The sequence below is a fragment of the Ovis canadensis genome, chromosome 1, assembly GCF_042477335.2.
Source record: "Ovis canadensis isolate MfBH-ARS-UI-01 breed Bighorn chromosome 1, ARS-UI_OviCan_v2, whole genome shotgun sequence".
NCBI classification, from domain to species: Eukaryota; Metazoa; Chordata; class Mammalia; order Artiodactyla; family Bovidae; genus Ovis; species Ovis canadensis.
The window spans coordinates 32,750,356-32,767,214 of record NC_091245.1 but is presented as its reverse complement, the minus strand read 5'-3'; the positions used below and the strand labels follow the sequence as shown (position 1 = coordinate 32,767,214).

The window sequence follows — 16,859 nt, the reverse complement described above, 5'->3', positions numbered from 1 at the left end:
GTCTGTTGTTCCATGTCCAGTTCTAACTGTTGCTTCCTGACCTGCATATAGGTTTCTCAAGAGGCAGGTCAGGTGGTCTGGTATTCCTATCTCTTTCAGAATTTTCCACAGTTTATTGTGATCCACGCAGTCAAAGGCTTTGGCATAGTCAATAAAGCAGAAATAGACCAGAAGTTAATGTCTGTTGTCATCCTGTGATAGCAACTATTTAAAACATTTTTTAAATTTATATAGAGCATAGCAAAAATAATTTTTAAAAGCTATAATAACTCATATCCTCACACCATAGAAACATATGCTGACTGCCCTAAATTTTTTAAGATCAAGAGATAGTTTTTTAGAAATCTCATGAGGATTTTCTGAGGTGCCAGGATATGTCAATAACACAGAAGTGTTATTTTGAGTGTTACAAAAATTGTTCACCCATTTAATAATAATGTGAATCTATACCAAATTTTAAAAAATCAGTATGAAAAGACAAAGGTGTTAAAAGTACAAAGATGGTATATAATTGACTCATATTAGGGAAAAAGTGTACTAGACAGTATGGTAACATAAATGATTCTATCAATGACTGTTTATTGATAGACTGTTTATTAAGACCTACTCTGGGCTAGCTGATTTATTTGCACAATACTATATCACCTTTATAGCAGCATCAAGGAAAGATAAAGCCTAGGAGATTTTGGTCAGACAGTTTTTAGTTTATTGTTAATAATTTCTCTAAGGCTTGATTTTCATATGTGGACAATGGAGATAATAATGTCTTCTTCATATTGTTTTAGGATTAAATGAAATAGGAACTGTGTCTAGCCCCTCGTAGTTATTGTTGTTCAGTTGCTAGGTTGTGCTGGACTCTTTGTGACCCCATGGACTGTAGCACGCCAGGCTTTCCTGTCTTTCATCATCTCCCTGAGCTTGCTCAAACTCATGTCCATTGAGTCAGTGATGCCATCCAACCATCGCATCCTCTGTCACCCCTTTCTACTCCTGCCCTCAATCTTTTCCAACATCTGGGTGTTTTCCAAGGAATCAGCTCTTTGCATCAAATAGACAATGTATTGGAGCTTCAGCTTCAGCATTAGTCCTTCCAATGAATATTCAGGGTGGATTTCCCTTAGGATTGATTGGTCTGATCTCCTTGCTGTCCAGGGGACTCTCGAAAGAGTGTTCTCCAGCACCACCGTTTGAAAGCATCACTTCTTGATACTCAGCCTTCTTTATGATCCAACTCTCACGTCTGTACATGGCTACTGGAAAAACCATAGCTTTGACTACATGAACATTTGTCTGCAAAGTGGTGTCTTTGCTTTTTAATATGCTGTCTAGGTTTGTCATAACTTTTCTTCCAAGGAGCAAGTGTCCTTGAATTTCATTGCTGTTTACAGTGATTTTGGAGTCCAAGAAAATAAAATGTGACACTGTTGCCACTTTTCCCCATCTGTTTGCCATGAAGTGATGAAACAGGATGTCATGATCTTAGTTTTTTGAATGTTGAGTATTAAGCCAGCTTTTTCACTCTCCTCTTTCACCCTTATCAAGAGGATCTTTAGTTCCTCTTTGCTTTCTGCCATTAGTGTGGTATCATCTGCATATTTGAGGTTATTGATATTTTTCCTGGCAATTTTGATTCTGGCTTGTGAGTCATCCAGCCTGGCATTTGCAGGATGTACTCTGCATAGAAGTTAAATATACAGCGTGACAATATACAGTCTGTACATGCTCTTTCCCCAATTTTAAGCCAGTCCACTGTTTCATGTCTACTTCTAACTGTTGCTTCTTGATTTGTGTACAGCACCTTCTAGGTAGTCAGTAAATGTTTGTTGAATGGTCTGTTCAACCTTGACAAAGTGCTTGGCACATTTTAACTTACTGACAAAAATGATGAAAGCAATAGCTACCATTAACCAAGTGTTTACTATATCCCAAACACTTTTCTATGAATTTAACATGGATTTACAAGTGAAGTAATGTCTGTGTTTGCATTTGGCAATTGGAAAAACTGGGACCAGATTGATGAGGTAACTTACCCACAGTCAGTATTCATGAGTGATGGAGTTCTAAAACAAGTCCTTGACCTTCAACACAAAGGTTTCATTTCTTTCTTCCATGTCTCAGTTTCCCTGTCCGCCCAGTGGAGCAAATGGTAAGTCATATTTGGTGTGTGATTTGGAGATTAAACTTTATCCAGTGAGTGATGCTGAATCTTGTCATCATTTGCATAATTTAGGAGATGGTTTTTCCAGCTGGTGAACAAGCAGACAGTATTGTTTGTTTTCCCCTGGGAGCACTGCTTGGTTGAATGATGCAGGTCATCACGTGTGTTTCCATCCATAGGTAGCAGTTGCTAACAGGTAGTGATCAAACTCTCACTAAAGCAGCTAAGCTGTTCCTGGGGCAGAAGACCCAGTCTGTCTTTATTATAAAAAAAGTATTTATTACAAACCTGCCTGTGAGCCAGAGTATTAATTTCATTCTGAGTAGATGATTCTTACTTTGTAGCTCATTAGGTACATTGGTTCATGCTTTAGACTGGAAGGAAAGTTTGGGGAAATACTTCTGGTTTCACAGCTTCAAATGCAATGGGATGTGATGGAGTTCAAAAATCTATCTCATATTTTAAGGGATATTAAAGATCATATACTTTGAAATGTTTTCTTTTTGATCATGCGTTTTGTATGTTAAGCAGTGAGATTCTACCCATAACTCCACACTGTGAAGTTGTTAGAGGCCTGTAAAGGGTTCTCAGGTAGCAGCCCCTCCTCACCACCTCCTCATTCTCACCTTCAGGGACGCTCCTGTTAGGCCCTGACACAACTGCAAAAATCACCCTCAGGCCACCCATATCACAGTTTGAAAATTCCACATTAGCTTCAGCACCCCACAGGTACAACTCAGCTGGTGATAGAGTCAGCATTGCAAAGCCAGGGTCTTTGGGCATTTCTTCCAGTGATTTTCTCACTTCCCTACCATTCATTTATGTTAAAAGGGAAACTAATCAAAGGTAGAAAATGCTTCAAGTAGCAGCCATTTCAGTAAGCGGTGATAGCCTCCCTGTTCCCCTTTTGGGTTCATGAGAAAGGCTGTTAAACATATGTTCTTAACCCACCTCCAAGTTGCTGAGGCATGCTGTGCTGCGATGCCAGATTCAGTGCATCCCAGTGACTCCTTCTCCCTAATGCACTGCTAAAAATACGGAAACTCACATGAAAGCATATGTTGCGGTTCGCCTTTGATTTGGGCACAGATCATTCAAGTGTGAAAACAAAATGAGTTGCTCCCTCCTCCTCATGCTCAGATTTTGCACATCTGCACTGTACTTAGGGGGGCAATTATAACTTACATTTTATAGGGCTTGGCAATTTCAGGAAGACACTTAATACCCAATATCTCATGTGATGATTAGGGGAGACATTCCAGTGTAGGCAGAGTTATGGGGCTTTCTTTATACCCATTTTGGCATTGAGAAAGACATTCAGACTTGAGGTCCTGTGCCCCAGGATTTTCAACAAGGTCGTCAACTCTAAAACTCCTCCTATTTCTTTGATAACTGCATCCCTCTCATTTTTAGGCAGAGGTGGAGTGTTCCCAGTTTTTGTTTTGTTGCCAAATTCACCTTGGGACTGTGCATGATAACTTAATGGCTGTTTCAATTGTTGGGATTGCCTGGTGGCTCAGACTGTAAAGAATCTGCCTGCAATGAGCGAGACCAGGGTTTGATTCCCTGGGTCGGGAAGATCCCCTGGAGAAGGGACTGGCAAGCCACTCCAGTATTCTTGTCTGGAGAGTCCCATGGACAATGGAGCCTGGCAGGCTACAGTACACGGGGTTGCAAAGAGTCGGACATGACTGAGTGACTAACACACACATGTATGTTGTTAATTATTAGGAGATACTTGCCCTCTGGCAGAGGAGCTGCAGATATGCAGTGCCAGGATGGGATTCTGTTCAGAGATCTGGGGATTTGTGCTGAACATCTTCCATTTGTCTCTCTGGGTCCTGGGAGGTGGACCTCTGTGGTTCTGTTAGCCTGCTTGTCCTCTGGCTTCTGCTTTGTTTTCCTGGTGGCAACGTGGGCAGGGGGCTGATGGAGGGCCCCGAGTAAAGCTGGGGACTTTTTCTCCATCTCTGTCCCTTCAGGATCACCGCAGGCTGGCTGTTTTTTTCCACCAGAGGTCACAGACCCATAGAATGGTCTTGTCCACCCAGCCTCTTGGTTTTAAGTTCTAATAACCACTCTGCCTGTCCCTGCAGGCTTTGGGGTTGTAACAGCTCCCCAGGAAAGGCTCCTAGCCCTTCGTCCTGCCCTGTCCCCTTTGGCTTCTCTGTAACCCTGCCTGCACCTTTGTACCTAGTCATTTTATCAACCTCTGCTGTGGTCATCCCAGCTTGAGGAGGTCTTCTAGACTTTGCTGGGCCCTGACTGGTAGAAATTTCTGAGGTAACGTAATGCTATTTTTGAGTCTTTGAGTTACTGAGAGGGAGGTCTCACTGGACAAAAGTCCTCTGCATTACCTTCTGGGTAGTTCCTTTTGCCTAACTTTCAAATACACCCTTCCTTGGTGGTAGCTAAAGTTGAAGACTATGTATGTTAATATATTGTTGCCTATGAAAAATGAAAGTAAAGTCGCTCAGTCGTGTCCAACTCTTGTGCGACCCCATGGGCTATAGCCTACCAGGCTCTTACGTCCATGGGATTTTCTAGGCAAGAAGACTGGAGTGGGGTGCCATTTCCTTCTCCAGGAGATCTTCCCAACCCAGGGATTGAACCCAGGTCTCCTGCATTGTAGGCAGACGCTTTACCATCTGAGCCACCAGGGAAGTCAGATGCCTGTGTGGGTGCAAATAACCTGGAGAGCTTGTCAAAATTTCCAGTTACTGGATGCCTCTCCCCAAAAACTCTGACTGTGTAGACAGGTAGTAGGGCTGGGATAGCTTCATTTTTAACAAGATATGTGGGTTGATTTGATGTAGGTAGACCCTAGACCACTTCTGAGAAATACTTCCTTATATGAATAGACTGCTTATCAGTTTTTGGCCTTTTAACTCTATTGGATTCCATAATCAAATTCATGTCTTGCAGGTGGACTTAACATAATTCACTGAGATTCTGTGTTCTTGCAAGTGTGTATATATGCATGCATGGGCTTAAGGGAAATTTTAAATTTCCTTAAAAATTGAGGAAATTAAGAAAAGTAAGCGAGATAGTACCCTGTCTTGTCCCTTAATAAAACTAGTTGATGATGGTAATTTGTTAGTAGGCTTTGTGTTTTGATGAGTCTCTTTGTCTTAGGAAAGTTTTCTATTTTTCCCTCCACCTGTCCATTCACTCATTCATGACACATTTATTAAGCATCTATTATATGCTAGACACTTTGCTAGGTACCAGAGATAAAAATAAAAGTCATCCCTGCCTCCAAGAAGCTCACAAGTAGCTGAGAACAAATATGTAAGCAAATAGGTATTTTGTATTCATCCAACAGATATTTATTGAGCGCCCAATATGTTACCAGGGACTGTTTCTGGCCCTGGGGATACAGTGGTGAGTAAAACAGTCTGGTATCCCTGCGTTCATACAGGGATGAACTTCATGTATGAATTCTTGCAGTTCATACTAATCCTCTAGCAGTAGACCATATAGTGAGAAACAAAGAATCGAATTTTTCCTTACACCTAGAGGAGGCTAGTGGACCTTTCGAAGCTAGAGCAGTGTAGGCATTATTCCACTAGGCAGTACAAGCTTCCCCGTGACAGTTCCCATCAGTGAGTAAGACCAGACCAGACCAAAGCAGTGTGATACTCTGCCCATTGAGCTGATCACTGTAAATATCTGATGACAGATTAGAGAAACCCAGGGCTAGGAGTAGAAGGGGCTCAACCAGGGGCTGCATACTTCAAAACTGCAGTGCTTTGCCATCAGCCCTGGCATAGCTGCCAGTGTTGGGAAATTCTTAGGAAAAGTAGCATATTTTCTGGGTTGGGTGGATATGGAAGACAGGACAGTGGAGTCATGAAGCGGGGACGCTGGGCTTTCTGTGTTACTGTTGGATCATTTGTAGTCCATCCCTTCCCATGCCTTGTTTATTTCTCTGTGAGCACACTTGTCATGGTGTGTGACAGCTGTGTCCCTGCCTCCATACTTATATAAACTCCCAAAAGACTGCAATCACAATCGGGTCATCTTCCTATCCCTGGAAGCTACAGAAGGTGGTGCACAAAATGTCAGTTGAATGAAGGAATAGATACATGGATAGAACAGCTCTTTATTAAATATGCTGGGTACTGTATTAGATTCGAAGGAGATGGGAGTGAGTACATGCAGAGGGCTTCAGCCTGTGGTGGAAGCAGCCACTTATATCACTGCTGTGCAGGGTCCTGAGAATGATGACAGAGGGCCAGAGGAGCTGCTGTCACCTCCAGGACAACCTAGTGTGGTGGTTGAGAAGGGGAAGGGGATGAGTGGTCCAGAGTTTGGACTTTAGAGCCAAGCAGCTTGGACTCAATACCTGCCTTGAACATTTTCTAGCTCTGGGACCTGGCCATATGGCGTATTCTTGTCTGTGCCTCAGTCTCCCTATCTGACCAGCCACATAGGGGTCTAGTAGGATGAAATGTGCAAATCTATATAAAGAACATAGTGCAGTACCTGAATCAGAGCAAGCACAAAGGGTTTGGAAGTATGACTGCTGTAGCCAGAATGTGGTGCTCTCCCCTCCCCCTGCCCTAGTTCATATTTGATCCCTAATTCCAATGTAATATTTGGAGGTGGGACTTTTGGAGGTGCTTATTCAGTCATGAAATTAAAAGACGCTTACTCCTTGGAAGGATAGTTATGACCAACCTAGATAGCATATTAAAAAGCAGAGATATTACTTTGTCAACAAAGGTCCATCTAGTTAAGGCTATGGTTTTTCCGGTAGTCATGTATGGATGTGAGAGTCAGCCTGTAAAGCAAGCTGAGTGCAGAAGAATTGATGCTTTTGAAGTGTGGTGTTGGAGAAGATTCCTGAGAGTCCCTTGGACTGCAAAGAGATCCAACCAGTCCATCCTAAAGGAAATCAGTCCTGGGTGTTCATTGGAAGGACTGATGTTGAAGCTGAAACTCCAATATTTTGGCCACATGATGCGAATAGCTGACTCATTGGAAAAGACCCTGATGTTGGGAAAGATTGAAGGCAGGAGGAGAAGGGGATGACAGAGGGTGAAATGGTTAGATGGCATCACCGACTCAATGGAAATGAATTTGAGTAAACTCCTGGAGTTGGTGATGGACAGGGAGGCCTGGCGTGCTGCGGTTCATGGGGTAACAAAGAGTCGGACACGACTGAGTGACTGAGTTGAACTGATTCGGTCATGAGGGTGGAACCCTCATGAATGAGATAAGTGCCCTTAACAAAGAGGCCCCAGAGAGATGCTCTCCCCCTTCTGAAGGTGAGGACATACTGTAGACAACTATTTACAGAGTGGAAAGTGGACTCCATCAGATACCATATTGGCTGGTACCTTGAGCTTTCAACTTCTAGAACTGTGAGAAATAAAATTCTGTTGTTCAAGCCGCGCAGTCACAGTGCTGTGTCATAGCAGCCTGAGCAGACTAGGACAGGTGGCCTCTGTCATCAGAGGTGGGTTCATGTCTCACCTAGGCAACTTCCTGGCTCTGTGGCCTGGGGCAAGGACATCGCCTCAGTTTCCGCTACTCCTTTAGTGGTGCTCAGAGTGCTGCATGACTTCAAGGGCAGTTCTAGGGGTCAGCAAGCACCTGTGGGTCAGCCACGTAACATGATAGTAAGGACTCAGCTGTGGTGGAGGAAACAAGTGGGAGAAGAGACAGCTACGTGCTTGCTTGGATTGCTTCTCTTAGAGTAAGCTTGAGACTAAGCCCACGGGAACCCCGTTGTCCCCATGTGTGCTTACGTGCTCAGTCGTGTCCGACTCTTTGCGATCCCACAGACTGTAGCCTGCCAGGCAGGCCTCTCTGTTCATGGAATCTTCCAGGCTAGAACACAGGTGGGTGGCCACTTCCTACTCCACGGTATCTTCCTGACCCAGGAGTTGAACCTTTGTCTCTTGTGTCTCCTGCCCTGGCGGATTGTTTCCCACTAGCACCACCTGGGAAGCCCTGCATTGTCCCTATCAGCTGCCAAATATGCCATCCTCTGGCACAGCCAAGGATAGACCAAAGGGTCTATCAGGGTGATGAAACAAGCTGTAAATGAAGGTACCATCATTTCAGATTAGTGTCTCCAAAACCAGGCAGAAAGAACCCTGAGACCTGGGACAGATTAGCAAGTCATAGCAGGACCCACCACTAAAAGATGGGATGCTGAGCCCTATGAAAATTTAGGGAGGACTTTCAGCCTTCCAGCCTTACAGGGTGGGCTTGGAGCTACACTCCTGGGATGAGGCAGAGCCCCCCAAAGCTGGCTGTATATTAAAATTTATGTAATAAATACTATGCACGGGCTAGTTCCAAAGCAATTACATCATCATCTCAGGGAATGCAACTTAGGTGATTTATGAAAGGTCCATCCATAAATGTATATAATGTGCCATCAGGACTGAGACCTACCCAGACAGAACCTTCAGAGGGCGCCAGGTTGTCCTATATGAGAGCAGAGGCCAAAGGGATGACAGGGGCTGGGACTGTGGAGGGAATCGGTCATGTCTCTCAGAAAGGTTAAATCTCTTTACAACTTAACACTTTCATTCCCCGCCCCCCCCCCCCCCCCCCCCGCCAAATAATACAGCTCTGAATTTATCTAGGCAGTTTACTTTGGGATAAATTTCTTTTTATGTCAAATATTAGTAGAACGTTAAATTGTATGATCATTTCGCTCCATCAAAATTTTGCTTTCCAGGCAAGAATTAATATGTTAATATAGATGTTTAAAATGAGTTAATAAAGATTTACATGTTCTTGATTTATCAGTGATTCATGCATTGAAATGACAGAACTTTGTACCGTTAGGTGATCCATATTATAATGGCTTTGATGAAAATGCTTATCCATTCTTAGAGCTTTTTTGTTTCTTTTCTTGTTTACTTTCCTGTCAAAATATTTGGCCCTTTCATCAATAATAAAATAATCCATTTGTTCATTCGACAGATGTTTACTGTTAAACTTTTTGTTTGTTAATTGTTTTGTGTGTCTTAATTTGTCACGAGTATACTTAGCATGCCTGTGTCAACAAATTCAGATACCTGCAAAGGGACCTTTCTTCCTGGGCATGCCATAGTAAGGATTTTCAAGCCAGAATTGTACTCACTTAATTGAAAAGCACATATTGCTTTTTCCCCTTTGGGATATGCTTCCTGAAGGGGTCTGAAATAGGCTGGAAAAATTATATCCAGTTCTTCTTTAATAATCCTTTAAGTATCTTCTGATGTGCACTTCAGAATGGTGATGCAGATATAAAATTTGTAGTGGGAAAAAATTGAACTTGAATTTTATAAGACCCAGCGATTATGTTCTTGAAATATGTTCATGTCTGTGCCAGTGTCAAGGGGAGCCACCCTCTCTGATTTATTCCACTTGGACCAGAATTTGCGACTGCTGATTTCCTTTCATCCACTTTTGCTAATAGATTCAGGAAGTAATTTCCAGATGTGGAAACAGTAGCTCATAAATGATAAAATGTAGAGCCTGGGCAATTTGGAAAGGAGATAAACTTATTTAGTTTGAGAAGTTGAGATCTCTTCAGACCACTCCACCTTGCTTTGGACTTGCACTGTTCTCTTTCATTTTCCCGAAGGCAATGGCACCCCACTCCAGTACTCTTGCCTGGAAAATCCCACGGACAGAGGAGCCTGGTAGACAGTCCATGGGGTTGCAAAGAATCGGACACGACTGAGCGACTTCACTTCACTCGCTTCATACTTAGTCACTGGAGAAGGAGATGGCAACCCACTCCAGTATCCTTGCCTGGAGAATCCCATGGACAGAGAAGCCTGGTGGGCCATGGTACATGGGGTCGCAGAGTTGGACATGACTGAAGTGACTAAGCACGCATGCTTTTATTTTCCATTAAATACAGGCGTTTGCAGCTAGGCCTGGAGGGTTGTACCAGGACTATTTCTGTTAAACACAAACACACACACACTCTCTCTCTCCTCTTTCTCTCTGCTCTCTCTCCCAGGAAACTTTATATGCTCTTAACTGCTCACTTGGATTATCAGCCCAGCTATGTGTTGTTAAAATTTTATAGCCTCTGAGCATCATTAAGGGGTCATGGAAGCTGGTCAGAGGAGGCAGAGGGATGGAGCAAACAGACCAGCAGCTAAATGTGTCAATCAGTGGTCATCTTGATTTATTTGTAAGGTAGCCATGGAAGGGGAGAGAGATTGAATTTTGCTTGTAAAGGGGATGAACCAAGAAGTTTATTATACGTTCATCTTAAAGGTCACATGTATGAGTGGAGAGAGTTCTTGAGGACAATATCATATTATTACAAGATAATCTGCCATACATACTGTGCATGTTGGCACTATTAAAGCAAAGTGATAGTTTCTTTTTTTTTTTCTTCTGTCTGGGCTCTTCAGTCTTGGGAAAAAAAAAAAAAACCCAACCAAAAAAAAAGGAGCTTAGATGTATTATCTTGAAGGCAAAGGCTGTGAAAATCCTTTCAGGGAGCTTGTGTGCCAAAGCATGCTGTGTTAAGTCAGCCGGAGGTCATTACTGTTTTTATTAGGTGATTTTATTATAAATATGATTTGGGCCTCAATCATAAGCAGATCCTTTATGTGTGTTTCTGAACATTCTGGTGGCTCCAAAGCGCTAAATTCCAAATTGGAATATTGATTGTCTGATGGTTGAATTACAGCCTTCTTCAAATCTTAAAGGAGGCCTCAGGGCCCATGTGTCTTTCTGGAGATAAGTTCTCATAACTGAGAGATGTAAGGCCTTAAACAGTGGGTCCCACAAGGTGGAAAACCAAAGGCAGACTGGAGTACTGTTCTCCCCCTGGTAAATCAGGAGGTATTAAACACACCATTTTATGGCATGTATAAGAGAAATTGTCATAATTTGTAAATGTCCCTGAATTTCCTCTCGGGTAAGGCAAACATTAATGCAGCCTGCACATGTTTATTATTTCCATGCAAATCCAACTGAACAGTTTTTTTTTTCAATTCTTTAGATTTTTTTTTTTAAACTTAACCACAGGCATCTTTCTCAATTTTCCAATTCTATAAATGTCCCTTAGTTTTAAAGTTTAACCCTAACATTTTTAGAATGGCCAAACATACTTTCATCAGGATTTCTCAATATCAGCATTGTGCTCAGTCATTCAGTCGTGTCTGACCCTTTGTGATCCCATGAACTGTAGCCCACCAGCTCCTCTGTCCGTGGAATTTCCCAGCAAGAATACTGGACTGGGTTGCCAGTTCCTCCTCCAGGGGATCTTCCCAACTCAGGGATCAATTCTATATCTCTTGAGTCTCCTGCATTGGCAGGCGGATTCTTTACCACTGTACCACGTGGGAAGCCCTTCAGTCTTAGTACCATTGACATTTTGTGCCAGATGATGTACAGTATAGGATGGTTTGCAGTATCCTTGGCCTGTACCCAGTAGATGTCAGTAGCATCTCCTCCTACCATTCTGACAACCAAAAATGTCTGCAGATATAGTCCCCTGGGGGGTAAAGAGCCTCTGGTCGAGAATCACTGCCTTGAAGTGGTGTCCACTCAAAGCACTTCGACATTCTAAACACAGAGCAGAGTGACATCTGAGACTTTTGAGACGCACATGTTCCCCATCTTGAACCCCCCTCCCTCTTCCCTCCCGGTACCATCCCTCTGGGTTGTCTCAGTGCATCAGCCCCAAGCATCCAGGATTCATGTTGATGTATGGCAAAACCAATACAATATTGTAAAGTAATTAACCTCCAATTAAAATAAATAATTAAAAATAAATAAATAAAAGGAGAGGCACATTCAAACCCCAGGGATACAAACCCTTGTTCATATGTTAACTTCTCCTCGAGCAAGTGAGGCCTGAGGGCAGGGCTGGCTGTGTGTTTTCTGTATCCCCATGGCCTGGGACTTCGAGTCAAGTAATGAGCCCCTAGGAAATATGTGCTGAATGAAGAAGAAACCAATTATCTGTCTCTAAATATGTATTTATCGTTCATAAGCATATTTTATATATTTATGTATATGCACATGTATGTATCTGTCCTTCCATAAAAACTTGGCTGAGAATTTTTTCTTTTTTTCTTTTCTCTTTCAGCATATAATGACCAGCACATAGCAGATACTCAGTAGCTATAGGTTGAATGGCTACCTGGCATGTAAAAAATACATTGAAAAGATGAATTAACAAAACATCCATGGTCACATGCCACCGTAGATGCATTTTTGTGGCAATTACAGTAGTCTGAGGTTGAATGTGGGATGCTCCACAAATGAACACTTAAGAGGCCAGATACTTTGCCACCTTTGAACATTACACTCAATGCCTTGGGGGCCCAGGTCCAGGGAGGCCTGTTGAATCTTTTTGAATCTGCACTGGCAAGATGGAGAATGTTATGGTTCAGTGGGGGATGAATTATTTCATTTTACATTCCCAGATCATCACAGCTGTGCATATAACCGCTTCCCATTCCCAAAACTGCCCTGGCTGCCCTTCCAGAGTTGTGGCCAATCTCACCATGATGACTGTATTTCCAAGGACTACATTTAAAGTTTTAAACAAGTCAAAGCATCACAACCATTCCCAAAATTGATGCTGAAACAGCACAAAAGTTTACTATTATTGGAAGGTATTTGAGATCACTTTTTAAGCTTTAGATTTAAATTTGTCCTGTGGGCTTGACCAGTACAGTGGTGTGATTTTTAAATGGACCATAAAAAATATTTACAAGGTCCAGTGGATTTCTAGGTCGGGGCTTAAAGCTTGAGGAGGAAAATAGAATCAAAAGGCACTTAAGTTAAAATCAGAAAAGATGGTTTAAATGACCTGGTTCAGCCTTCGTGAGTTACAGATGAGGAAATTTACTGGAGATGATATGACTTGTCCAAGGTCACAGATTTTTTTGTGGGAGGGAGGCTTGTCTTTTAAATATCTCACTCTCTCCCCACCCCACCCCAGTAAAATTAGTCCAAGATTCACACACACAGATAAACAATAATTTTCCTAGATTGTTAAAACATAGATGTATTTGGACTTAGAAAATGATAATTTAAAAATAGTCAAGTGCAAATATTTTATTTCACTTTGTGAGTAACCTAGAGGTCCAGAGAATGGGACCTTTGCTATTATTTATTTAAAAAGCTAGTTACTAGCAAAGCTGCAAGTTGAATCCAGGAGTCCTTTCTGTTGAGTTTTCCTTTGGAAAAGCATGCAACTTGCTTATTACCTTATTTTGCACACTCCTGATTGTAGTCATTTGTTAGCTGATATTTCCTGGGCAGCTGTTTTTGCTGGACAACAAGACGCAGAGGTTTTCAGGACATGGGCTCTGCCTTTAGGAGCTCACATTTTGATGGAGAGACTGAGATACGATCAGACAATGCCCGCTGGATATAATATTCAAGATAAGAAGACTATGTTTGGGGACTATTAGTGGAGACTGGCAAAGAAAGTTCTTGCTGGAGGTGACACCGGCAGCCAGGGAATGTGAGGGTCACCGCAGGAGGAGTGGTGGCTTGAAAAGAGAGTTAATCAGCATAGTGCCGTGCAAGAACATAGACCTTGATTCAAGACCTGGTTTCCTAACTTCTTAGTTGAATGATCCTGATTCAGTCCTTCATTGATGTCACCCTCATTCTCCATAATGAGGATGCTCATTAATAATAACCCTTATTTTCATCATACTCACATGTGGACTTGTTTGAGTGCTAGGTCCCCGACCTTGTACGTGGATGTTCATCCTGACCACACGAAGAACCCCCATGTTCCAGAGAGGGAAGTTTCCCAGTAGTTCAGAGCTGTCCATGATTTCATCTCAAGCCTAAACCCAGAGCCAAGCTTAGAACCTGTTCTGGCTCCAACTTTAAGACTCTTCTGAGGATTCAGTGGGCTGTTCCCATTACAGGAAAATGTACGCCATTTGTTTTGTATAATAACATTCCCTCTGTGTCCACTTGGTAGGCCCTTGCTTGGGGACATATGTGTGCATCACTTGTATTTCTTATCCACAAATTTTCTATTCATGATGGATGAGTAAAATATGGAAAAGGAAAATATTTATTTACAGTATCAAGTTTTTGGTCCTGGAAATGTGGTTTTCTCTGGGTATATGCCTAGGAGTGGGATTGCTGGGTCATATGATAGTTCTATTTTAGTTTAGTTTTTTGTTTTTTTTCTTACTGTTCTCTATAGTGGCTGTATCAATTTACATTTCCACCAACAGTGTAAGAGGGTTCCCTTTTACAATAAACAGCATTTATTTTTTGTAGATTTTTTGATAATGGCCATTCTGACCGTAGTGAGCTGGTACCTTCCTGTAGTTTTAATTCACATTTCTCTAACACTTAGTCATGTTGAGCATCTTTTCATTTGTTTGTGGCCATTTCTATTTCTTCTGCATAGGTACCAACCCCAGGGGAAGGGCTGGATCTCTTTCCTCCCCTTCTCTCATCCCACGGTTTGAGTTCTTACTTCCATTGATTAAGCTCTTGCTCGCTGCCAGCCACTGTGATACATCATCATGGCATTCATAGCAGGAATGAGGACATCAAGGCCTGGAGAGGTTGCCTGACTTGCTGCTAGCAAGCAGAGGAGGTAGTGTGCAACGCAGGGTCTGTCTCCATCGTCCCAGCTTTAACCATTAAGCATTATTGTCTGTCCTCTTAATTCTTTGGGGAAATTTTTCTGCCACTATGATGAAGCGAATGTAATATTCACTTTTCTAGAGTCCCAAGCGGAGAAGGCAGTGGCACCCCACTCCGATGTTCTTGCCTGGAGAATCCCAGGGACGGGGGAGCCTGCCATCTATGGGGTCGCACAGAATCGGACACTACTGAAGCGACTTAGCAGCAGCAGCAGCAGCAGAGTCCCAAGCTATTTCCTTTCAATCCCTATTCAGCTGTCCCCTACCATAAAGTGTGACTTTTTCTTAGTGTGTTTCTGATATCAGCCTTTGGCTAGTTTTCGGAGGTGAGAGGAAAAATACCTCTTGGGTATGTTTGCCCATATGCAATGGAAAGACATGTGCATGGCATGATACTTAAGACTTGAACTTACAAGGTTTCTGTGGGTAGCTGCATTTTGGGGAGCCTTTGTTGTTTTGCTGACTTGATTCTCACGGCAGTGTGCGGACATAGACGTGACTGCCTTCATTTTACAGAGGTGGAGATGGAAACATGCAAATATAAACTGACACCAGTCCTAGAATCTCTGAAAAACTGATGCCCACTCCCAGTAGGTCTCTGAACACACGTGTAGCTCAGGTCCCCAAACATGTAAGACATCTAGCGCTGATTGGAAACTGTCTTTCACACTCCAGGGCTTTTTATTTTTTCCAGGGTACCATTGTATGTGAGCTTTGTGTAGTCATTTTACATTTCTGTGCTTCATTCTTCCCATCTCTTCTAATAGATGCTCAGAATAGTGATGGGAGTAAAAACGCAGGTGCTGGAGTCAACAGCCTGGATCCTCTTTTTTGCTCCCCAGCTGTGTGACGGTGGATAAGTTCCATCATTTGGAATCTTAGTTTTTGAAGTGAGGATAATGACAATACTAATCTAATGATATATCTATCAAGATGAAATGTTACATAGATCTAATGCTTACAATAGTATCTTACATATGATAAGCTCTTTCTATATGTATTAGCTACTGTAATTATGAACTGGCATTATTTACCATTCAAACATTTCATAAGCCACTACTGTGTGCCAGACACCGTGCTGGATAGTAGGGTGGGTTCCTGGCATCCCTTTCATCTCTGACGTTCCATGATGGATATAAACAGCCAGACCCTCCATCACTGGTGGAAGCATTGTATGGTTCGCTTCAGGGGACATTCTGACTCTCTGCTTACAAATTGTTATGTGTGAAATGAAAAATGCATTTAGCTATTACTTTCTTTTACCCATCTTGTTCACGTAGGTGGATTGTATTTTACTACCTAATTAAGAGTAATGGGAAAAAAATGGAAGGGAGCACATTTGTAGCTGATGTGTGGGTTGAAGTTTCCTGAGATGAGAAACAAACTCATAAACAAGAGAGACAATAGCACTATTTAAATGAGGAAATCCATGGATAGCAGCACACTGAGTAATGCCATTTTGCTGTTTTCCGGCCGGGAGAAGGAGAGCATGAACATATTTGCACCTAGTGACCTTGGTCCTGCAAAGAGCAGGACACATTTGGATATGAAAATTATTTTTACCCTGTCATGTTAGCATCATTCTATCTCTCTGCACACCTTTCCACTGCTGCACAAATCAGAGATAAGTCTGGGACCTCATGCAAGCCAGATCAGAAGAGGATAAACTGGAGAGGCTTAGCCTGTTTCCTCTTTTTGGGAACTAGCATGTGAACACCAGTTTCTCCTTGCCTCTAGTTTATAGAATTTAGCCACACATACTGGAAAGAGCCTGTTACTTTAGGGTTAGATTATGACTCCTGCTCTTTTAATTATATATTCCTCGCCACCCTTGAGTAGGACATATCTTTCTGAGGCTCTTGCCTTCTTGGGAGTATGGGGCACAGAATTAGACTTGGCCTGATATTCTGTAAAGAAAGCTGAGCGCCGAAGAATTGATGCTTTTGAACTGTGTTGTTGGAGAAGACTCTTGAGAGTCCCTTGGACTGCAAAGAGATCCAACCAGTCCATCCTAAAGGAGATGAGTCCTGGGTGTTCATTGGAAAGACTGATGCCAAAGCTGGAACTCCAATACTTTGGCCACCTGA

At 42.5% G+C, this 16,859-nt stretch overlaps 1 protein-coding gene across 8 annotated transcripts in view; it reads left to right on the top strand.

Moving 5' to 3' along the window:
* DAB1 (DAB adaptor protein 1) overlaps nt 1-16,859 on the top strand; it is a 467,365-nt gene that overhangs the window by 50,530 nt on the left and 399,976 nt on the right. The gene's annotated exons all lie outside the window — the stretch shown is intronic.